Below are 26,786 nucleotides of genomic sequence, written 5' to 3'. Positions count from 1 at the left end.
GGATAAATAAGAGAAACCTGCAACTGTCTATTCCAATAAGCATTTTGTTTGTCTTTCCTGACCAATGAGTAAAGTGTAAACTTGTGAGTTTTGTAAGAATGTATAAAAAGCATGCATGCTATAATAAAAACAGGTTTGAAGCCTTCTGAAAATGGAGTGTTACTTTGTAGTGTGACCATCTCAACTATGACATTAACAACTAGCAATCCCTACCCATGCATTCCCTTGGTGTCACTTCCCCAGGGGAGAAAGCACAAGGCTAGCCACAGTAATCTTATTTCTGAGTATTTGAATTATTTATATAGTTATCATTTCTAAGAGAAATATCTGGGTGCATTCATTAAACACTGATAATGTATGTCTAATAGACCAGATGAAAGACACATTGGAGCATATAGCAGAGCATGTTATTTTGCAAAGAAAATGAACACATTGCATTCAATGGTAGCATGCAGAAAACTTTAAACTCCTCCAGCATCCAGCTCAGTTTAACTAAGAGAACCAAGAACCAGCCTTTTGTTAAGAATGGTGAGATTAAAAGAGTCAGAAACTTAATAGCAAAAAAAAAAAAAATTAAAAAAAAAAAAAAGTCTGTTGCTTTAAGAACTGCTTTACCTAAGAGCTATTAGCAAGAGTAAAATTATCCTGTCTCTCACTCCACAGTTTCCACCCCCAGAGCTAACCTGTGATTAATGAATTTCAGGGTCTGTATAACAAATCTGGAGAAAAAATCTAGGGCCCAGTGAAAACAAATCAAGTTCTGCAAACGGAAGCACAAGTAGTATGGCAATATTTTCTTGAAATACTTATGTGGTTCTGTACTTCCAATGTAAACACAGCCACCACCAGCCTTAATAATGACTGGATGTAGTTTGCACTGAAAGGAGATTTATAGCAGACAACCTCACCAAGTCAGAGAGCATATTCCTGAAAACCTTTGTATTTGCAGGTAATGACAGAAGAGGAATTAAATCTCACACTGCACGACTGGAAGCCAAACAAGAATTGTTTCTCCTTTTCAGTTGAACAATGAGGAGCTGGGCTTGGACTTCTAATTACAGATCAGCTGTCCTGTGTGAGCAGCAGCAAACAACACATCCTGCACTCAGCTGGCCTCAGCCAGCTCAGGCTGGGTCTCACTCTGACAGGAACTCTGCTCCATCAGGAACACAAGAGTGTTCAACTCCGTGGGACAACCCACATCCAAGGCAGTACAATGGGTTTACAATGAGACCTAAAACTTTGAAGATGGCTGTGTGTTAGCTCCAGCTCAGCTCACCGCTCTCTGAAATATCACCCAAAACCACTGGGGAAGTGCATCCAAAGCATCACTTGCAATACTTGAAGTATGGCTTTCTAGAAGACAGGAAAGATTTATTAACTCTTTAGCAAGGTCCTTTTATTTCACTTTGGTTTTGTAACTTTTTAAAATCAAGGGCAAACCCGTCTGAGACTTCCTCTATACTGCCAGAAGGACATGAAGATGATAATGTTCAGGCAGGAGAAAAACAAACAAACAAAAAGGTGTTCTTCTATACCATGGATATATTGAAACTACCCAATATATTTCCAAGTTTTTCTAATTATCCTGGTCCAACATTTCTGTAATTCCATTAACTCATGGTAATTGTTCTGTTTCTTTTATTACTTGCATTTTCTAATTGTTAAAGGGGGAAGAGAAAGGAAAAGCAAACCTTATGTCTCGTGGAAATAACACACTTGCATGCTTTGTTCCACTTGTGATTTAGCAATGTCTTTGGTGCAAAAAATACAGAAAGTGCACATGAAAATCTATAAACTCTGATTCATATACTTGCATTCATCTGACCTGTTTTGTAGTTCACAAGCATAAATTTTGCACCTCAGCTACATGTCCATTAGCACTGAATTTTTTTTATGTCTCTTGACTTAGAGATAATCATCCAACAACCAAGCCTCCATTGTCACCTGCTTTTTTTTTAAGTACCAAACCTGAGAGGAACAGAGATCTCTTCAGGGCTCCCCTGTTAGATGATTTCATTACTTGCAATTCCATGCTGTTTAAAAGCCATCTTGCAGGTAAAAGCCACTTGTTCTGCTGCCTTTTTTTTCTCTAATTTTTTTAGACATTCAAAACATGCTGATTTCTTTACCCATTCAGATCACAGAGTATTAAGGTGATGATTTTCTACTCAATCTTCCTACTCCAGCTGTGAGACATATTTCCCACAAATGCTCTCTAGTGTCAGTTTGAAATTTGCTGTGTCAGTAGCAATTCCTGCCAGTAATTTTCTGCTGCTAAATATTCAGAGAGTAAACAGCAAATGATCTAAACAAATGAACAAATCTTTTAAACTAGCAACAGGAGCAATTCTTATTGTGCTCCCGTAACAGGAAGAAATTCAAGTGTTATGAGTATGTGCCATTCCTTTCTCAACAATGAATAAATGAAATTCTAACACACCATTTTGAGTACTGGGAAAAGTCAGTGAAGAGGGAAATCCACACAGAAAAGTGGCCAGCACAGAGTTTGGTTGGATGTCCAGACACAAACCAACTTTTGCAGATCACAATATCTTCTAGTGAATAATTCACATGTCCTCAGTATGCATTCAAACAGGAGATTCAAAGGAAGCATTTCTCATTAGAGAGAAAAAAAAAAATCTGGGCAAAACAATTTTTAAAGCATAAAATTAGCTTGCCAGGCTGAAGCATTTAGTGATTAGCTTATCTAAATTTCATCTTTACATTTACATCATATATATTCAATAGTGTTAGTGATTTATTTTTACCCAGAATTAAATGCTTTGAGCCATACTGTTAAAGAGCCCATCAGTATTACCTTAAGAATATAAAATTAGTAATTGATAGCTTAATAGGTAATAAATAATTTAGTGACTCCATATGCCAACCATATTTTACTCTTTCAAATTTAGGTGGTCAGTCCCATGTCCATTTAGTGGTTTTGAATCATCAAAATGAAAAGGGAGTGAAAGCAGAAAATGATTTTTGAAATTTTTTGGTAGCCAATGTAGGCTCTGTGAACAAATATCCACTTTACAAATTAGAATTCCTAATTATCAGCTTCATTCTTTGCTGTTATCAAAGTGATCAAGATCTGAATTACATTATCAGCCTAATTATCTAGTAATAAAATCATGTCATACTAATGAGATCATCCTGCTGTTAACCAGGACCTGCAACTCTGATAAACTCTTCAGAAACTTAGGTTTCATTCAGTGCCTTGCAAAGAGCATTAAATAAGTTCACCCCAAAAAGAAAATCAGTGTCAGGGGATAAAAGCATTTAAAAATTTAGATTTTACTTGTACTTGACAGCTTGAAGGGGTAACGAGTTTCATACCTTTAGAGATTCTAGTTTTAGAGCAATACATTTCAGTCCTGGCAGAATTAATAGATGTTTCACTCATTTTCCAGGATGAATTTTCCATTCCATTGCTACTCTACTGAAACAGCCCCACAAAAAGACCAAGGTGGATGTAGAGCTCCCAACGCTGGGTTTTTTTCAGCAGTCTTCTTCAGAGGGCAAAGTACATAACCAGACACAATGGAGTTTAATGGAGCAGCTCTCTGCCTTCTCCAAGTTCCTAAAGCTGCATGGCTGTAAATCAAAACTTGTCAAGAGTTTGAACTGATGATCAGGGGGTGCAGCTCAAGCCAGTGGCCATTCAGCCCCCTGCTCCCAGCACAGCCTGCCAAGGCAGGAAGCAAGCTGCTGCATCTCAGCTTGAGCCTTTCAAGGGACAATGCCATTACACCCTCAGCAATTGCAGTCCATTCCTCAGCAGAAAATAGTTTCCTTCCTCTCTTAAGAAATATTATACTAGAACAGGGCTTCTAAATTGAAACTTATTGTGAGTTGCTGTGAAAAAATTAGAAAAGTAATTGATGTATTAAGTAATTTATACAACTACATCCCAGGATAGGACTGCAGTTGTTAAAATGGATTTACTCTATGTTGTATAAAGAGAGTAAAATTAATTTTGATCTCAGATCTCTTAAAAGTCTACCAAGGATACAGACAGAAAAATAAGTACATCAAGTATTATACCTATAGGATAGCCAAAGTAAGGTAAATCCAGTTTTCAAACCTACATTCTAGTGCAACTCTCTTTGTGATTTGTGACTTTGGTACAAAGGATTTCTGTTCTAATAAGGTCATTCTGTACTTACTAACACAATAACTGAAGAAACCTTACTGTAGATCTAAGTAATGAGGCAAAATTACTTCATTTTACAACATAAATATTAACCTGTATCAAATACTGCAGACGCATTTTCCTTACATGCTCTGCATGGTGACATGTGTAACATTCTCTCATGCTTGCTTATCCAAGAAAACTGACATTCTAACAATGTATTTCCCTCTTAAACATAATTTTTTTTTTCAAGACATCATTCCTTAAGTAGGTGTTAGATTTTAGAGAGTTAATTGTAAGTGGAAATACAACAAATTCTATTTATAAGCAAGTGATCATTTATAAACTACTGAGAGCTGAGATGTAAGATTGAGATCAATTCTTACCATGGTTCCTCTTCCTGTACATGAAGAATTTGGAAGGATTTGGTCTAGCAGAATAGCCTAAAATACTGAACCCCCACAAATGAAATTCCATAGAAGACTGCAAGTGTGCTTCAACTTAAACCCATTCTAATGGATTAAAAAACCTTGCCTGTCAACCTTCCAACACCATGTCTCTTTGCATACTTCTGACACTCCAGAAAACATTAGTTTACACTGACAAGGCTGGCTGTGCACCAGGAGAAACCAGGAGTGCTCACAGAGGAGCTGGAATGGACAACTACAACAACAATTCTTTGCAGTTATAGAAGCAAAAAGGAAAAAAAAAGAAAAAAAGCCATGATTTAAAAGCCACCCATGCAACTGTCTTGGGAGCCTTAAACTCTTTTACCCTTCTCAAAATTCTTAGAAATTACTCCTAGGATTAATATTTTGGGAAATGCATTCCAGGTGTTTTGGGGATTCCATCCCTCCCCAGCCCTCCACCAAAAGCTGGCTATTCATATTTTTATGGCTCTGAAGGCCATAAGGTGGTGTTCTTCCTCTGTGAGTGTTTGAAACAGAGGAGAAGGACACACAGGATACAGAAGAGCGCCATAAATCACTTATCTTTGTATATCCTCTGCATATCTTTGAGCTTTGAGGATTGGCAAAAGAATATTGGGCAGCACCAAAATTTTTGTGAATCTAGTTTCACATATAGCAGTAAACAAACCCCCAAATTTTTAATGAAAACTTTTTGTTGTGAGATGGAATTATTAATTTGTAACCCTCAGAATGCTGAAAAGGAAGACATAATAGTATAATAATTAAGCCAGATCCACTTGACTTGAAACCAAATTTTGTTTCATTACTTATCTCTAGTAATGCATTGTTTAAGTTTACAATGGGCATGTGAGCTTAAAGACATAAGTGTTGAAGGGTGTACACTCAGATCCACAAACTGAAAATTCTGGGGAAAACTAATTCATTTTTGTGATCACAGAAAGTCCAAGAGTTGAATTGCTAAGCAAAAGCAAGAGCACTCCTAAATGCAGTGAAATAAGAACCTTTTCATTTTGGAGAGCATCTCCAGGGAACACGTGGGCGAGCAGCACCCCACCCTGACTGGGAGACAATCAGTTTGAGCACTCAAACACCAGTTGTGAGCTCTAACTCCTGCTCCTGTCCTCTCTGCTGCCCAGGTACCTCTCTGGCAGATCACCTCCCCAGGATGAGAGGCCAGCCAAACACAGCTGGGTTGCTGCACACAGATTCACTGAATGCTTTCTCTTGGCTTTTTCCAAGTGGGTTTCAATCTCCAAGTTTTATAGAAAGCCCCAGGTCAACAAGAAAACTCAGAAACCTATCAATTATACTGACTTTCTTTGCATGTTTATATAATGCTACAGAAGTTTCTTGATCTGAGCTCAAAACCCTTCCACCCAGACATGCTTTGAACTAAGGAAACATGCTTTATTTTTCTGTGAACATTGATTTAGAAAAAAAAAATTCAATTAGCACTGTATGTTTATATATAGGAGAAACCAGGAAATTAGTTTGGTTTTGCATGTCTTCTTATTAAATATACATTCAGTTTAGAGAAGTGGGAGGGGGAGAGGTGATTTCTGAGAAGTTTGAAAGAACTAAGAGAGAAAATTAATTTCAGCACAGTTCTAAGACTGCAAGGAGCTTACCCAGGAGAATGAAAAGATTGCAACATTTCCCTCTCCTTTTGGTCATTTTAATTAGTCTTCCATGACCTTTCACAGTTAAAGTACATTTTGTTGTTTTGTTTGCCATCTCACTCATAGAAGTGAGTGAATTTCTGAGCTTAGTCCTGTGTGCCAAAGCTTGACATGGCATCATCCGCAAATGAAGGGGTGACATTCCCGTAACACCCAGCTGAAAAATGCACTAAACTCAGGAAAGTATAAAACAGGACAGCAGAAGGCAGCTCAGCAGGATCACACAGAAATCCAATCCATTCTTCTGCAGGATTCGAGCAATTTTTAGTGGGGGACATTAAAAACTCACTTTCTGAAATTTGCTTTGAATGAGAGAAGGAAAGAAAGGTTTGATTTCAGAAGTGGCTGCCCTGCATTCCTTGCCTCCTAAGCTGAGCCTGGAACAGTTTGAACCTTCCAACACCAAGACAGAAATTTGCAGCTGACCATTCATTGGGAGACTGAAGATAAATGACAGCAGGCTTGCAGACTTTGATGGTTTTGGCATCCAGAGCAACAGTTTCAAGCAAACATATCTGTGCAATGGTTCTAACTCAAATATTAGCCAGTCCTCTCCAGCTGAAGTGCCTATTGGCAATTCTCTGAGTATTTCTCCACAATCTTTTTATACACAGCCTAAGGACTCTGACAAACTCTCTCTTTCCCTTCAAAGGCTTGTTAAGTATGTGATGAATAAATCTGTCACTTCCAATTCTAAACTTACCTTCTGTTTTGATTGCTGCAGGATCTTGTAGCCATGGCAACTTTTCAGCACTCAGAATCGATTAGAGAAGTGATCGGTTTATCTAAACAGCCCTGCTGACGGAGGCAAGTGGTTTTTCTGAAATAGCAACCCTGACAGGTACTGTGAGTTTCCTTGACCAGTTAGTTTTCCAACGCAGCAAGTAATGAATTCTCAAAGAGCATACTGTGGTCAGCTGAATGCTCAGTTCATTTCTCCTCTCACAAACAAGTCTCTAATTGAATACCCTGTAAATCAGTATCTGCATTTCTGATTGATGTGTCCTGTCCTGTTCTTAAGCAGAGCACCAGAGTGTATAGATCTCACTGGAGAAAAATGCAGTTCAGACCTTCAAATACTTCTTGTTTTATTTGCTTTGGAATTTAGGACAATCAGATTTATTTATTAAAAGATTAAGCCATCAAAAGTTTTCAGTCAGGCATAGATGAATTAATTTCACAGCATGGAAGCCAAATTTACCAAGAAAGTGTCAAAAGCACTGCTACAAATGGAGGAATGTGAGACAGAGCAGCACCTACAAAGCACAAACCACTTCTCCAAGTGTTTCAAGTTCTAGGAATGTCTTTATTCTGCACGTTTTTCAGTGTGTAAAGAGCTCTTAATTCACCTAGTACATGTGAAGCCTCTCGGGACCAAACATTAAAGACCTTAAGCACACACTGGAATTTATAGTGATTAATGTGGTAACACATCTTGTAAAGTCTACAAAGGCACACGTTCAAAAAATAAGGAAGTGCTTGAGGGGACGGAATCAATTCTTAAGGGCAATAAATGGGCACGAGCAGCTTAGTGGGCTTTACAGGACAATACATTCAGACCTGAAAATGACACCCAGAGAAACACCAGCACTTCAAAGTAAAGTGTTATAGATTAAAGTACAGAGGAGGATTTCAACCACAATTAAAACTATCTTGCTTTGAAGACAGAAGCTTAATCTGCCATCGATATTAATGATATCGATACTAGGGTGAACCAAGCAGGATGTGAGCTGTTTTATTAACACTGGGGTTCTATGCAGATTTTCTGGGCAAAAGCTCAGGATTCCAGGTGCAAGATCATTCACGTAGCAGTGACTCCTGCCAGCTTCACCCAGGGAACAAATGAAACAAGTCTAAGCATGAAGGAGCTGTAATAGGATGCCTGACACCAAACCATCTTCATTCAGATGGTCTGACAGCTGAACAAAAGGTTTGCAATGCATCTGATAATCTCTACCTAGGCCATTCCTCTGTGCTCCCAAGCCTGGTAGTATTTACAATGCATGAACAATGAATGCTGAGAGATCATTTAGCAAAGTGTAAATAGTGTAAATATTACTTTTGGTCTGAAGAATGGAGAAGATTTTCTTTTTGTTTGACTACACAGAGCTCTTGTGATAACACTTACAGCACCTCAGCAACCATGTCATAAGCATCAGGCTATTAAGATTATGCTGACAGGGTGTTGAAAATATGAAGTCTCCAATAGTGGAAACTGTGTTTTGAAGGTTTCAAATCCTCTCCCTGAAGTGCCAGGAGATGGGACAAAGAGAGGGTAGATCAAAAAAATCCAAAGAATGAATAGTGAAAGGTGAAGAAGAAATGCTGAGGTGGTCTGAATATCCTTTTCTCTCCCAGGTCTCCTGTGGGAGGATAAGCAGTTCAGAGGAATCAGATTCTTTAGTTCTGCATTTTGGAGTAGGAGATTCCCATACAAGTGTAACATGAGGTTACTTCTTTATATTTATATTATTATTATGTGATTGAAGTATGGCTGCAAGAGCTGACAATGAAGACATTTACAAAGAAGTAAAGCACCTGGGTGACAATTAATTGCCTTTCCCTCTGTCTCATATTGCCCCACTTTCTTAATACCTTTTTCCTTTTATCACTGCTATAGTATACTGGTCTTCTTAATAAAAGACCATGGCAATCAGTGGATACAAGTTATTTTGTTTTCTTGGTTCATAAAATGTGCCTATAACTTAAACATCTCTTGCATGGTCAACTGGCAAAGTGTGATATTTCCCCCCCAAATCAAAGATCATGCATTTGGCCATCAAAACCACACAGTGAAAATAGCAATCTTGATTAAGCAGACATAGCTGCTGACCAAAAACAAACCTGGGAACCACAGAGAATTAGAATTAAAATTCTCCAACCTATCCTGTTCATGGTGCAAGATACAGTAATATATAGATAGATATCTCTATTTCTCAACTATTTTTTCCAAACTTTAAATATACGCTAAGAATGAGGATCACAAGAGTTCTGAGTATCTTTTTCTTAAGAGACCTCCATTTGACTGTCTGAACTTGAAGCATTATTGACATCACTGACATAAGAGTAGGACTACTATAATGGTTCATCAAGGAATAGATTTATAGATTTTAGTTCAGTGTGCAAAAATTTATCTGTGTTTTAAAAATCAAAAACACTGAAAAGGGAAGAAAAAATATCAGCAGTATGATACTAAGCATATCAACACTAAAGCAGGACTTCAGAAAAATTAAAGGAAAAATACTGATGCCTATGAATGCCTCCCTTGTTATTTAATGTCTAATTTTGTGCTAATAATTAGAAAGTAGCATTTTGATTTTAACCAAGCAAGCATGAATCTATTTTTTAAACATTGCTGCAGAGAGAAACAACCTTCTTTGCTAACAGAGGCTCATCAGCATGGACATACACTCCTTTCCCAATCATGTGGCGCTTGTCCCCTCTCTGCTTATAGGTTTTTAGAGGCAGATGAACTAAATCCACCTGATTTGTCCACCCTCAGAAGGGCAAGAGGACTGATTTTTTCCAGCTTTTATTGAACTCTACCTGTGAAAAAGAAAACACCAAAAACTCTTGTCCCTCAACTGCATAAAACCTTGAACACACATCAGCTCCACCTGAATTTTAAATAAAAAGTTCCAATAGCTCCATATGAAAGTTTTCACACCTTTGCTTTGATCTGCCAAATTTAATATTGTATTAAGTCTGGATACCTAACTTTTTCCTCATTACATGAGATATAAGAAAGAGAAGACCTAATTCTAATTTTATTTCCTATGTAATTTTATTTATTTATTCTCCTCAACAAAACCTAATGCACCTTTGGGGGCTGTTAAACCAGCCTTACACACACAGCTGTTCAGAGATGTGGATGTGCACCAGAGAGCTAAACTTTAAAGCTGACACAGAGGTGGGGCTCCAAGATTGCAATAAACTGTGGAAACCTTTAACTCCAAAAACACAGAGTGCACATCATCCTCGGGTAAACAAGACAACCTGACACACTGCTGCACAGATGAGCAGGTAAAGCAAACGTTGTCATCAACAACATCTTCTGCTAAACCTCTTACTCCTGACAGATTTCCATTTTTCACAGGAACAAAAACCACTGGTCAAGTTCCTCAGGTAAAGGCCTACCCAGAATGAGGCATGATGTCTCCCTGGTACAAACCAACATTCCTCAATCAGTTTATTAAAGGAGGAGAAGACAGCAGAGTTAAGATGCCATTTCCCCAAGTCTCCTCTTTGCCCCGGGTAAGAAAACAGAACCAAGGCAGAAGCTGAACTCATTTCCCTCAAGCTACAACACAATGGTTAATCCAGAGAATCCAGAAATATACAGGAATTATAATCAGTAATTTGAGACTACCCATGCATGCCCACAGCCCACCAAAAATGAGGGCAACAGGTAGGATTTTTCTGTGCATGTTGTTTAGAAAAGGTTAAACCCACAAATTGATGCAGTTAACACATGGGTGGCAGAGAAAGACGTTGTATTTTAAAACTGAGAGCAAAAGCCATTCTACTAAATCCAAATGCTTTCCATATTCCAAGGATGTTAAGAGGAAGAAAAATAATGAATGGCAGGAGGAAGCAAAAAGAAAGAAATGGTCAACAAGAATCATTGAGTTTATAGGGCAATAGAATCTATTACTTGAAGGTGGAAAAATGTTGCTTGGCTTAGCTTGAATTACTCCAAATTTAGGCTTCACAGCAAAAAAAAAAGAAAAAAAAAAAAAAAGCCTCCAACTGTTTAATAGCTGAGGTGTAAACCAGCTCATTAACAAAAAAAGATCAAAGCCTTGGAGCAACATCATTTCCCACCTCTCTCTCTTCTCTCTCTTCATACTGCAGATTAATGAAATTCTGCCTCCAGCTGGCAAATGGACACCACAGCAATCTCCTGATGCAGTCAAACAATCCGGGCATCTGACACACCACAAAGCTCTGGCACAAGACATTGGCCTCAGAGAATGGAAGATTTTCAGTAAATGAGAGACTTCACACACGACATTTTTTGCAGACTCGCATACACATTGCCCCTACTTGATGGCTTCAAATGAAACGTGTGGTTTAGCACTTAAAAAATTCAGCGTGGTTTAGTGCTTAGAAAAATTACCTGTATCTATGGCTGCCTGGGTTTTGAGGTAGAGATTAACAGCTAAAGGAATGGTATCGGGGCAAAAAAGTATTAAAAGAAGGCACAGACCATTTTATGGGCTGCTCAAAACCAAATCTGGCCGAGCAGGTTGGGACTGTGTTGGTATAACATGAACTGCAAATATTCAGTTTTATTGAAAGTAATTGAAGAAGACAGTCCACACAATTATCTCAAGTAAATTTTTGTGCTGTTGTTCTGAGCTGAAAACTATGTTTTATGGACAGTTTCATATTCTTTTTTTTTTTTTGTCTCAGACAGAACAGAGTTAATTTTACAAGATACTTTGAACAAACAGTAAAGTCTTAGGTGACCTTTTGGGAGAAAATGACCCTTTAAATTTTATTTAACAGAACATGTTAGAGCCTGATTTAGGACTATTGGGAGAACAGAAAAGCATTTCTCACAGCACTTCTTACAGTACTTTGCTGATAGAGGTGGCTTTTTCTCATTCCACCTCAAGGGTTTCTATCTCCATTTCACCACTGGGCAATGGAAGATCCTCCAGCCCCAGAACATAAGAGATTTGAGGCCATCCAGCCCAGGGCTCTGCCTGCTCAGCCCAAGGCTCCACACTGCACCAGCTCCTGCTGCTTCACCAAGAATCCCAGGTACTAAATTTGAGCTTCCCAGTTTTTGGGGACAATTGATCTAACCCAACAAGATGTGCAAGAACATGTCTAACTCATTATGTGAATAGCCCTAATTTCTCAAGATTTAATTGGGGCTAGCAGTGGCTATGGCCACTACTTAAGTGACTCCTAGGATGGACTGGAAGATTAAACATCAACATTCATCCTTTCCTCACTCAAAGGATGTGCAAGACAGAAAACTTCAAAGTACATTTACTGAGTAACAGCACAATATTAATATCTTTGATGTATATTATGTAGTCATTATATCGCTCTTTATATCAATATTTTGCCACTTCAATTATAATTTTTCAGGGTTATTTCAATTTCTCAATCTGTTACCTAAATACATGTATATATTGCTTTCACATCACAAATTTCTTAAAAGAAACAGCCAAAAGGTAAAACAGATACTGTCATCCTTGAAAGGCCCCCACAGCCAGTAAAGAAAGTTCAAAGTAGTTAAGTTATAATACCAATAAAACAGTGATCTGTAAATTCTCTATAGTTTTACTGGGTAGTTAAGGACCTATAACCCTTTAAAGATTATAAGTCATATATAATTTTAAAGTTACTAAATTTTTAGCCATTATCCATTAATAATGTAACTGATTAACTGTACAAATATTTTCATAGCTTATTGGTCCTAAAAAATAATTAGACATCAACTGCAAATGGGTAGCTTCTAACAAATCAAATCTAAAGAAATTTTTAAAATAGTTTCCTAAAGGGAAAAATATATCTCCAAACTGACAAATTAAAAGAAGCATGATAAATTAAGGTGGTCCAGTTTTTGCTATGAGCAGCAGCAAGTCTGGACATGATCAAGGTTAGGATTAGGTCAACTGAAAAAGTTATTCTTTGGCAACAACTTTTGACAGAGGGAACACTTGTGCTTAGGCATCTTACCAGGGATTGACTCAGCAGAGCCAAGATAAAGAGGGTTTGGGTATGCTCATGTTCTGCACAACCCTGTGTTCAGAGCCAAAATGAAAAACACACAAGGGTTCATCAAAAAAGCTGCAATAGAAGTTCTTGCTATATTTAGTTGGATTTACTGAAACCCATGCCTACCCTAATTCTCTAGAATGTCCCTGTGGGCAGAAGTTAACAATGACCTTTGCATCTTGAGGGCAAGGGAACAGTTTCCACAAACTTCTGGCATTAGCACTGAGCAAACAGAAGGGACCAGACCCCTCTCACATAAACACACAGCAGATCCACACAGCCATACAAATGGAGCATGCATCCTACAGCAGGATTCCAAATTTTTTTTTAAATTTTAACAGCCAGGAGAAACATTGGAATTGCAGTCTTTCATAGAGGAGGAAAAAAAAACCCTAAACAAAGCCCCAAAATTATACTTGTAAACTACTCCTGCTTTACCTCCACAGGTAAATATATTGCTCTATTTATATTCATCTCTGTCAGTGTAATATGGTATCTAACATATCTTTTTCCCATAGAAGAAAAAAAAAACCAAAATAACCCAAAAACCCAAAACAGAAATATGAGAGATTTTCAACAGCCACAATTCTATAAGAATATATTCCCAAAACTGAGATATAAGCCATCATTCACAAGAAAATACATAGCTACTTCTAAAAATGAAGGAAAAGATAACTCTGAAAATATGATACATGTGATAAAAAGTCTCCATCACATTAAGAAGTTTCCACTATGGAACAACAGTCAAATAGAAAAACCAGGGATATGGGCAGATGTTTTAAATCACTGCATTTAGCTACATAAAAGACCTCACATTCCACATCAGCTGGCACAGAATCACTCACTGGACAGCTGCTCATGTTCTGCTTTCTCTTAAAGGTGAGCCACAAAGCTGAAATGAAAATCAGGATAATTTTAGGTGTGTGAGATGAATTCCCTCCTCCACCATAAGCAGACAAATGCTGGTCTCATGCAGATACCAGCTGCATGTGCTCTGCAGCCTCTGACCCAGGGCAAGCATTTCCCAAAGGATGAATTAGCATCTTCCCCCTCACAAGTGGGGCTATAAACTAAGCTGGGCACATTGTCCACATCAAGCTTCGAGCGGCTTCCAGTCCACATCTCTTCCCACTGAGCCCCTAAAAATCCCAAGGGCTTCTCATATAGGCCTTGATAATAATAATGTGTTGCCTCACTGGCCAGGGCCCTAAATCTCTTTGAAATGACTGCTATTACATGATAGGACATCATCACATCAAAATCATAATTTTCCAGAGTATTTTTAGCAAACCTAGTAAGCCTAGACTTTCTTTAAAATTTCTACTGATACTGAAAAACTCGTCTATTTTTAAGTTATTGCAAAAGTTTGTGAACACACCCTCCAAATTCAACTAATTATGCCTCTGTTGCTCTGCAATTCATATTAAGAAAAAAAGAAAGAAAACCCTGAAAACCCACACACACATTCAAGACTTAAAAGTAATTAATTAGATAAATATCTTCTTAATGTCTTCACAAGGACTTTCCCATAAAAGGAAGCTCTAAATAAAGAAATGGTAGATCATATAATCTGCAGGCACAGGTCCACACTGCACATATTCTGCCACTACAAGAGAAGCATTTCCTCTAATGATCTGTGTATGAATTGGGCTGATTGACTCTTGGAACACCAGCTTTTAATTATATTCAAGTTCATAAATATGCATCATACCACAGATTAGAGCATGCAGGCACTGATGGTACATGCTCTACTTATCAGTACCTTTATTTACATTACATGTGTAAAATTGCACCAATTTCATCCGGATTGGAACCAGATTCCCCACCCTCCAAAGCACCACTTACATCTTCTCCATTTTCTTCCAAGTGCAAATCATAACGAGTTCCTCGTGGGAACTTAAGAAGACTTAAAATGTTTAAAAATAAAGACTGTAATTCATTAACAAGTAGGCTGCTGTGAATTTTGTCTTTGAGACTAATTCACACTCAAGGCAAAATCCTTCTCCTTAGATCTACATGACTGATCTAAGATCAGATATTCTACTCCTTTTATAAATGAGCCCTTTTGGAGATTCACATATGTACCAAAGATAGTCAGAATACAGTCATGGCATCTGGTCCCAAAGGAAAGGGCTAAATCCCAGCATCCTATCTCAGCACGAAAGAACTACTCCCACACAGCCCTGGTACATTTTCCATATGATTCACATTCTACATGAGAGGGAAACCAGTATCTCTGGAGGATTTTCCCCAAAGTACAAGAGTCAGCCTCAAAAAAAAACCCAAAAAAACAACTGTATAAAAAAGACCTAAAATTTAGGTCAGTCCTTTGCAAATGGAGAGGTTTGAATCTTTGAGTGGAAATTTGGAGCCTCAGCACCACACCACAGCCCAGCTGATGTTTCACTCACTAGATAGTTCAAGGTATTTCTTTTACTTTTCTCCATTTTATTGATTATTTTCCAATCAGCATAAGAAGCATTTGCCTTGATAAAAGATTCTCTGGAAGTGCTAGGTTGCACACCTCCAATTTTCATTGGAAACTACTCCCTCTGCTCAGGTTGATATAACTGCAGCAGAGAGCTGTCCACTAGAAATTCATAATCCCAATACTGCTGTTGAACAGAAGAATGTATTTGAGAGAGAGTCTAAGGACAGCACTTAGGAACACAAAACCCATGTTATCTCTGTGGTTTTAGTGGAAAACAAAAAGAAGGCACCCAGACCTTGTGCTCCTGTTAATACACGTGGGCCAGGAACAGACAAAGTCCATTGGTCCATCTATCCAGTGGTGGAGCTACTGCCCAAATTCTCACTGACTAGATGGCAGATGTTTGTGTTCTTGGCCAGAATTAATGATTTCTACCCTACAAACCAACTTTATATTCACATACACATCAAATTCTTTTTCCAGGTAGGTAGCCTAAGGACACCTTAAATGGAACAAACACCACCCTCTGCTCACCTTGTCAAAGAACACTTTCAGAACTACAGCAATGGATGAGACCTTTGTGTTCCCCAAGTCTTAATGGTTCCAGCACCCAGTGAGCAGCATTGATAAACACACACTTTGTTGTGTGAGTTTTGTTAGTTACTACTGCTCTTGAAAAGAAGCAAAAGGAGGCCTTCAGCTTACTACTTATATTGGAATGTAATAATTAAACTGGATAGAGGTAGAAAGGAAAATTTACCCTGTTCAGAACCATAGAGTAGATTGTTGCCCTTCCACTTTCAAGCACAGTAAAAAAATTCTGTGCCTCTATTTTATTATGCTTCCATCAGAGTAGCTTCTGCTATCTCCCAGTCATGCAGTTTAAAGACAGAGGTCTACTTAATTAAGTTTGTGAGAAATATCTTAAAGATAGGGAAAAAAACACATCAAAGGAAAGACAGAGGTGTTTGAAATTATAAAGAAACAAGAGGTGGACATCTACATGAGAAAGAATCACGGATATAAGGTGAAACATAAGGCGAGGAAAAAAGATGAAAACTCTTCTAACTTCAAATATACTTTACAGAAATGCAGCTTCTTTTCATCAGAAACACATCAATATCAAACATTTGGATACTTCTAGTAAGACACTGTGATTTATATTGCACTTGACATAGAAATATTTTGATTTTGACTGAAATAGTGTTTTGCTTCAGAAAATTTTCTTCAAATGTCTTCAAGAAAAACTTGGAGTTGTTGTGACTTTCTTTTGAAGTGGCATTAAAATAAAATTTTAAATCACATAGTAGCGTGTTTAAACAGAAATTTTGCATTAAACAATTTCTATCTCTTACAGAGTTTGATGACAGCAAAAGAAGTTCCTGGCTTCTAATCCCATGACAAAAAAATAGGACTATTCACCTGCCATAATTCCATTATTGCATGTTACAGATGGTGGTGAAAGGTATTGGTTGTACATCTACTACAAATGATGCTTTCAGATACACAGGCTCTATTACTGACAAGTTTTTACCTGACACTGAAAATGGTGAAACGTGAAAAACTGTATTTGAAATAGAGTTTACTGACACCAAGTAAGTCATATATACATCTTCATCAGGAGATCTTCCCCAGAACAATCATGTTTAATTAATGGCTCTGCAGCTCATATTCTTTGGGAGATAACAGTTATTAAAGTGAATGGATGTGTCTTCCTTGTGCGTTTTAACCTCAGGAGAGAGTGCTGCCAGTGAGGCTAAACAGATAAGCAGATCAGCGTATCACACTTAAAAAAGATGAATGAAACACTTAGGATTTAGCAAGGTCTTTCTCAGATAAATTCCACTAAGAATGTAGGTTTTGGATTGCTTTTATGGTCCATTTTCCTGATGGTATCTGGCAGGCTCTCCAGGTACAGCAGTGTGCATCAGGGAATGGTCTCACGGGCTGTTATTCTAAATGGCTCGCTGTAAACAGCCTATTGCACATAAAAATCCATTCCACACAGAATTTGGTGGATAAGCACGATGCAGTCTCAGATGTTATTATTCTCACCAAATCACAATAGTTGATTTTGCATCTCTTTTTTTTTTGCTTCAAAGCTTTGAATTAATTTAGTTGCGAGGCTGTCAAAGCACTTCACTCTTGGCATGTGAATGTAATTATGCCATTCACAGGAAAGTCATGTAACATTGATTACACTTGGGTTTACAACTCCAAACTACTTTACAAAAGCAAACAAAACAAACACAAACATATCTCATGTGTCTCTGTGCCTCCAGAAGCAGAATCTTCCAGGACAGGTGAGAACTGATGTGTATTGTAGCAACAGGAAGCTCCAGTCAGAGACGTACCGTAATTCAGTAGCACTGGCTCAATGTTGCCACTAAAAAAATTGTTTTTTAAAAACATCTCTTAAAAATATATATTTTTGTTTGTTTCCTTGGAATCATACAGCCAAATATAAAGCCAACAAACCAGCCCCAAAACCAATTAACCAGAAACTGAATAAAACCCCACCAAAACAAACAAAAAAAAAGCCTCACCACAACCTTCCCAAGTTCAAAGACTCAGACCCAGGAGAGTACATGTATTTCTAGGAATATATGGAATCATGCTATAACAATTGTGATTATTCTATCTGACCTTGGATCTTGCCAAAACAAATCATCTAAATAGAGAATACCCATTATCCTTCCCAGAATGACAATGCCTACCTCTTAAAAATGGTTTTTGGAACATGTGAAAAGTAGTACACAACACTACAACAGCAGAAGTCACTCCTGCAGCCCAGACCAGCCCAGCAGGACACTCTGGGCTCCACCAACCCCTGCCACTGGGCAACTCCAGACCTTGCACAAGAGCTGCTCATCAGTTCCTTGCCTCAAGACAGGCAATATCTACCAGATCCTGAAGAGTCACTGATTCAGGAAAAGAAAAATAGTGTGGCACACAGATGTTAGAAGGTTACTGACCCTGTGGATGAGATTATTGTTGGGGAAATTCCTGGATAAGTTCTGTGGCCCCATCCTTACACAGAGGGTTTATTTCACATTTCTGTAGTTCAGCTGGTATTTTAAAGTGGTGTTTGAGCTTCATGTATTATTAAAAATTAATTTCTCATTATGCGCCATTAGAATTTCATTAGAACTTGTTGATATGAATACTAACAAAATTCTAATGTGAAACTCAAGCAGATCCACAATGTTTATGTTCATTGATTGACACAAAAACTAATTTTAATTATATATTATTTAGCACACAACAACTTTGGCACCACACAGATGCCCCACAGTTGAATTTTCCCCCACTGACACTGACACAGGTTTGTAACTTGCCTTTTAGTGAATCCCTTGTTGTCCATTTGCTAAAACAGCCTGTACACAGTTTTGGAAAGCAGACTTCCCAGAAGCAGCCAGTGCTGACTGACTTCAATCTACAATACATCCAAACAGAAAAACTAATACACAATTAAGGTGTGATGACCAGTTTGGATGCCTCTTGTGTCAAGCCTCTCAAGATCTGGCTTTGAGGGACCAAACCACCACAACCACAGTCAAAACTGTAGAATAATACTTCTAAAACACCTCACCTCACTCTGCTTTTCATTCTGTTATTTCCACATGCCTCCCAAGATGAAAAAGCATGCAGACACAAACATTCCTTTGCACAAACATTGCTTTAATTTCTTACTAATTCCACTTGAAGAAGTGGCCATTATTACCAGAGTGAATTCTGCAATCCTGATTATCTTCAATTTAAGACAAGGTAATTGTGCTTGAAACAGTACTGCCATCACATTACTAATATACTTCAGGTTTCTTTTGTCATTTGTATGAGAAACTGTACCAATTAATCTACAAATTGAGCTCATTTTGTATTTTAAAGGTAGAGGTGCATGCAAGATTTATAGAGAAACATTTATCCTTACAGAGAATATGAAGATTAACTCACATAGGACCACTATTACTAGAATTTAACAAAAAGCCCTCACAAGTGAGCAGAGGAGTATTCAACTCCAAAAGGGGGAAAAAACCTGATAGTTAGTTAAAAATAATTTCAGGAAATAGAGTTAAATAGAAAATTCTTATTTCCCCACTCTAAGAACTTTAAGAAAGTATTGAAAGGAGTTTTAACTTGAAGAAATACTAATCTAGTGTTCTGGTCTTATCTGTAAGTCTCAGTAGTCTATACCTTTCTATGAAACTGATTTGATTTAGGAAAGAAGCTAAATATCTTTTTCAAAAGAATCAAGATGATATGCTCTGCTAGGAATTCACCAGCCCACAAAATAGAACTCATTTGAAAGACAAGGTCTGTACTCCATGAGTCATTAACACTTTCAGGCATTCTGGATAGGATTCAACAGAAAAATAAACAAAACAAATCAAAACCTCATAAGAGCACTATGCACACACATCAGAAATGAGAGTTGCAGAGGACTGAAAATGGCAAACTTACATTTTGTTCTGAATCCACATGTTTTGGACTCACAATAGATTTAAACTGTATAAAGTGTCAGGCACCCTTAGCTTGATAACATTGCAATCTTCCCATTTAAGTTTTATAACAATGTAGCACTATCTTCTATTCAGAATCATTTTCAATTAAATATCCTCCTCTCACACTAGCCGTCCTGTGCACTCCAGAATTGATGATCCCACATTATCCATCCCACAACCAGTGAATCCAAATACCCCACACACAGACTTCATTTCACAGACTCACAATATGCTTTGTAAAACTATAGGGAAAATGAAGAATGCACCATTTTTTCCTCAGTAGTTTCAAGCCATATAAAGCTGTATGAATGAGATTCAGCATGATGCATAGATTTATAGATTCTCTTAACATCTTAATGTACAGCAAGATATTTCAATATATTCTTAATTATTCCTAATCACAGGAAGGGTTAAGGATGGGCACAAAAAGCTTATTTGTTGTGACATCTTCCCAAGGTTATAGAGCCCTTCTTACAACTGCCTTCTCAAAGAAACTGATGCTCAGAAAAGCAGGGTGGGTTTTCTGGCACAAATTGCCATTGTACAGTAATTTGAAGTGTTGCTTTAGGATATTCCCCAGGGAAGAGGGTGAAGACGGTGATGAAAAATCACAAATTGCAACTGAAATCTTGGGTCCACTTTACAGCCCATTTCTAAAAATATACAATTTTATTGTAAAGGAAAATAAGAGGAATAAAACCGCCCAGTATTCCCAAAAAAAAAAAAAAAAATCAAAAACAAAACAAAGCCACTCCTTTGGCAAATAGACAGAGGGCATCTATGTTTTCAAAGGAAGGGCTGTATAAATAAGGAGAGTTTAGTTAACTAACAATAGCCTAGGTTTAGAACTGGTGCCCTATAAAAATCACTTTCCTAGTACAGCAAAAATTTGCCATATAATAGCAGACTACTCCCCAAGAAATTAAGTGTTTAATATAATATTCTCAATTGCTAAAAGGAGGGAAGATTTCTCTCTTCTACTTCCATGACATCAGCAAAACCACAGTGAGCCCAGCCCCACCCCTCTCACATTCCAAGGAGGTTAAATATTGAAACTTCAGAGCTGAAACCCAACAATCACAATTCCACTTCCCCAATGGAAATGCCGCTCAGAAAACAGGGAAACATCCCAGCAACGCTGCAGCAGTGGAGCAGAAAGGCTTTGCTCAGCTCACACCTGCACCACTGGACAGCAAACACCTGCAGCTCACTCTCCTTTGAGCAGAAAGGCTTTTAACAGCTGCAACTTGATCCCTGCTCAGCAGCTTTGGGGGGATGCCATTCCCAGGCAAGGTGTTTCTGTTTGCACTACAGCAGACCTGATGAGCTACTGAGACTTCTTCATCAACTTGCCCTGTCTTCAAAACCCTTGGCAAGCTCATAAGGCACATGGCACAGCCTTTTGCTCCTACAGCTGGGTCTGGGTACAGAGATGGGGCTCGACTCTAAAAGGCAGAGCAGTGGGTAACAACTCCCCAGGAACAGGGTGGAGGGCAGGGAACACAGCTGCTATCCATAGTTAGGCAGCTACATCATGGTTGAGTTTATTGCATTTATTATTTGCTCACATGCAGGACATTCAGCCATCAGACCTCCCTGCATTATGCTTGGTTGGGTGAAAAGCTGTGGTCTGTTTGCCCAAAGGAAGGTGGAAGATACATCCATCTCTTTGTACATCCTATGTTTGAAAGACTGTGCTTTAAGCACCTAGCAGTCAAGTGATTAATAGCCTATCAATAAATATTAATGCTAGAATACTAAAATTAATTCATATTTCCTAAATCATTTGAGAACCACAGAATTTGCATTTCACTAAATTTTTTGATGAGTGCTAGAAATGCAAGAAACAGCCTTGTTTAAAGATGAAGTTACTCCCTTTACCATCTCTAGAAGTATATGATGTGTCTACAACGTACCTAAAAATAGCCAGTGATAAGTGACCATGTTTGGTCCTTTATCTAGCATAGAGTCATTCCTGTAAAACACAGAGATGTGTGCAGTTTGCATCTCTGGGCCACTATGAAAACACTTTATTTTCATTATGTAATTACAATACAATCATCATCTATAGAGGGTAGCTTTTCATGTTATTAATAAAACTTATAGTGATGAAAAACAATCACCATCCACAATAATAGCTGAGATCAACATAAAGCACCAGCTGATGGCTGAGACTTTAAACACATCACCACTAACTGCCTATCAAATAGACAAAAGATTGAATTTCACTACAGTCTAATACAGAAAGCTTTAACAATTCACTTTCAAAGTTCACTTAATAAGAAAATCATACAAATATTAACACGCCTTCTTTTTGAAACATATATTTATCTAGGTGCTTTTCAACAGGTCACAGCAACTACTTCTGATGGGAAGGAAGTGGAGCAACAAAACACCTCCTCAAATACTTTCTGTAGTGCTTTTATACCTTCTGCACATTCCCAGGCACTAACTAATTAATTTCAACTCACTGATGCAGGCAATCACTCAAGCATGCTCATGAAGACCAGAAACAGGGCTGGAGCTTAGGAGCATCTGGTTCTCAATTATGGGGCTGCTCTGTGAGAGCACAACGCTCATCTGCCTGTTCCACACATGGCACCAGAGCTTATTTATAGTTGCTACTCAGGAAGCTGTAATTTGTATTAAAATATGTAATGACTGAATTACTCTTCAGTGCCTGTGCTTGAGAATAGTAAAGTATTCCCACCAATCTCCATACCATACAAAGCTGTAGCTAATACCAAGGATTTGTTCAAAGGCAACCTAAATTGGAGTGAAACCTGGCCTTTCTACCACAGAGAACAACTGTCACAATTTTATTGGGCATATTTCACTAATAGCACTAAGCAAAATCCTTGCTCATTCATACCAGCCCACAGGTGGCTGCTGAGTAGTAACAGGCACATATCATCAGGCAGTGGCCAAATGTAACACTGAAGCTCCGAGTCATGCCCGAAAACAAATCAGAAAAAGGACAACCACCTTCTTGCACTCCCTGTTTGTCCTTCCCTCTCTGGCCCAAGCCATCTTGAGTGAAGTGCTAATCAGAGCTCTGCTCACTCCAATGCGCGTCAGATTCCTCCTTGCCTGCTCCCCACCAGCTACCCCTTCCCTCCGCCCTGCTGTGCATCTCGAACACCTGGCAGGCAATCGCTGGCTCACATAATTAGTTTGTAATCTCCACCAGTTACATTATCACCTGCTCTGCCTACAAATCCAGGGCCCTCCCACCTCCTGCAATTAGCAAGTTCTTACTTAATCCTTTCTAGTGTGGAGTTGGGAAACATAATTTCTACATAGAAATTAACACTTTCCTGAAACAGTTTTCAGTTTGTTACAGCCAGGTTGTGTTTCCAAATGAGAGAACACAAATCCACGGGAATTCTCCGAGCGTGAGATGAAATGCTGCACCCTCCTTAGCAGCCAAGACACTCTGGCACTTTAGGCAGGGGTGCACCCTCTTCCACACTTGCATTACAATGCCTAGTCCTTAATAATCCAATTGTAAAAGGTTATGTAGATTAAAATTAGATTACATGAAATGTCCTTGTTATCTGCTTTGTAATAGATCTGTACAACACAGCATCCCAAGGACATTCCGCTTGCCCCAGTAAAATCTATAAGTGATGTGATTGAATAAAGATGGGATGGTTCTGCTCAGCATTAAAACACTTGGGAGGTTTGCAAAGATGTTTCTTCTACCTAACTCCCTGTAAAGAAAGCATATGAGTCACAAACAAGTTCAGTGGGTGCAGTAACAGCCAGCAGAGTTATACAACACCCCCCAAAAAAACCCTGGAGTACAGATTGAGCAAACAGGCTTGTTTTGCCTAAGAAGAATGACAGTGCATGTAAGTCATCAAGTGTGTGACAGCCTGGTGAAAAGAGATAGGAACAGTCTGTCTCAGAGTACATAGAGCAGAGGGCTTCAGATGCAAAAATAAAGATTCATCTTCAGGAAAAAGCAAAGGAAAAAACCACAATTTTTGCATGGAAAAAGTAGTGAAAGACAGGTGAAGGAACTATGAAGTTTCATGGATTATTTAAACATGTTTTACTATGTTTAAAGGAGTCACCCATTATGTTCATATATTCCCAGAATTCTGCTCTGAATACCTTGATCACCACCAGATTAAAAGTTTGGGTTGAAATCAAAACTTGAGATGTTTCCTCACATTCTGGTCCAAGTTAAATAACTTAATCATTCCTCACAAGTGGGCACATCCACTTCTTGCTGAAATAATCCAAAGGACAATTTCTGCACCAAAAAGCCAAACAGGACTGGAAACCATCTGAGTTCAGCAAGCCTAAATTCCTTTTCATTCTGATTTATTCCCTATGCTATCATCTCAAATACCATTCTCCAAGCTTACTTCAAATAAGTTTATGGAAAATTTTCAGATTTTGAAAGTACTTAAACTTTCTGAATTATTCTCAATATTGTTCATGGATCTCCTAGCTAAATGATTGTTTAACCCATGATTACTGTCAGCTTGTCTTAAATACGAAGAATATGGATATTGAAAAAGAATAGTCACAGGTCTGAATCCAAGAAAAGCATTGGCATCCAATTCACCTATTGTTTAAAAGTCCCTAAGACTTCCTTTTCATCTCAGTTTCTAAACTGCATAAAACCAAGAAAAAAAACCCTTTCACTTCCATGAACAACTCCCTAGACATATCTTTAATATCTGTGTTTCTCTTCTATCCAAGTGTCAAAACCATTTAGAGAAAATCTGCATATAGAAAACTATATTAAAAAGCTGTGAGACTTTGTTGCTAAGCCTATTAACTTGGGATTTTAAGGATACTTCCTCATTTTCATATGGATTGTAGGGAAAACAGATTCTGATATTGCAGAATCAACAGCAGAGATGTTGGAAAGTTATTGCCATTGTACTTCAAGAACAAAGCATGAAGAGCATGAAAACACTGACATCTTTGTTTTTGACTGAGCTACATCTATCAGCTCTCAGGAAAATATGGGAAAACCTGATCACAGTCTTGGATGGAATATTCCTGAAACCTTTTCCACCCATGGCGGGGAAGTGTTGACACTGACCTGGGGGCCAGTTCTGAAATCCAGTAGCACTTGTCCAAACAAACAGTGCATGCTCACTGGGGCTCCTGGGCACACAAACTGTTAATATTACACCCCTGATACAGATTTCTCATTTGTTCATCTGCGTAACCAAGCTCATGATACTGGAGCTGAATCAGCTTTCTGCCATGCTGCAAACTTCAACCATGGTTTGCAGTTTAATGGGATAAAATATCCCAACATTACTTGCTGAATCAATAATATTAATATAGACAGAATTTATTTTACTTCTCAAAGTGGACAAAAGCACTATGAATCACTACATCAATTTCACTTCCCTGAGCTACATGACAATTCTGTCAACACAGCCTTTATTTCAGTTTTTGTGATTATTTTTTTCTTGTTTCCATGTACTTAGGACGTGAATAAAAGAACAAGACACACAATATTTACTTTTCTGCCTTTGGGCTCATTCAGCTGAATCTGAACAGACCCAGAGGACACAAGCTGTCCTCTGTGCTGGCCGGTACTCAGGGCCCAGTTTGGTTAACCAAAGAACCAGTTAGTGGACTGGAAATTCAGAATTAACTCATATATACCTTCTGAGGTATTGGATATGGGGTTTTAATTTAGAGAGAAGTGATCAATTGGACCAAGAACTGTATTTATCTGCATATTGACAGACGCAGAATATTCCTAAAATCACAGTACCACAGAAATAAAATTGGTTTCTTCACTGACATGTAAGTTGTAGGAACCTCTAAAAGGTGCACAATACTCTCATACATGTCACAGAGTTGTTCACAGTGACTATAGAGGCACTGCAGCCTTTTCATAATATTTTTATTTTATTCTAATACATTTTCATTATGGTCAATAATATTTTCTTATGCACAAGACATCCTATAAACATATCTGTGGCCATTTTAAAACCAATTTTCAATGAAAGCCTTCTCCTACAAAAAGTTAAATTCATGCATACAAACAAGGATGGGATATGGACATGAAGGACTAATCCTGCCAGGCGCTGATTTCAGCAGGGACTTTGCCACTACAGTGCTGCTTTCAAGAGAAATTTAAGAGAAGAACTATTTTTAATATTTCAAGTCTGTTTGCCTAAAACTCTTTGACAGTTTTGTAATAAATTTCAGAATTAGGCCTTACCTGTGCATTTAAAGACAAATAACAAATTCTTCAATTGTGACATGTAACTCTTATCTGATCAGAAGCAATAAAAAAAGAGATGGAAAATTATTCAACTCTTTGGAATATGATTATTCTATGCAGATAAAGCCACAGGTCCTCCCTTCTCTACCTTCACTCTGGGAGCTTCAAGTAGTCCTGCTTCTGCAACTCGTGTTTAGTTGTGTTTATGTTTAATCTGAGTCAAACTGTGCCATTCTTTAGTGACACAAAACAAAACTGCCATTTCTCTGTGCTTCTGGAAGATGTTACAAATAAGGAAGGAAAAGGGGATGAACATGACCTTATCCAAAAAGCCCTGAGGTTTTCCTTCTACCTTGGAAAAAGCTGGGTTTATGTTTTCTTAGGGTAGAGGAATGTTAGTTTAACATGATGCCAATCAAACTCCACAGGTTAAAAGGGCACAGCTTGTTTATCTTTAGTTCTGATATTTGCCAGCAAAGGGAGTGAAAAGCAGCTATCTGGACTTTGGGGACTGTATTCAAGATAAAACCTTTGCAATATTTGGATAATTAAAGCACATGCTCTGCAATTATTTATAATCTGCCATTTATTTTGACAACATTTTTAAATTGCTAATGGATTAAATTACCCTAAAATTTAAAAATTCAGAAATCCAT

The sequence above is a fragment of the Fringilla coelebs genome, assembly GCF_963513975.1.
Source record: "Fringilla coelebs genome assembly, chromosome: 10".
NCBI lineage: Eukaryota > Metazoa > Chordata > Aves > Passeriformes > Fringillidae > Fringilla > Fringilla coelebs.
The sequence above is the reverse complement of the archived record's forward strand: the minus strand, read 5'-3'. Positions refer to the sequence as shown.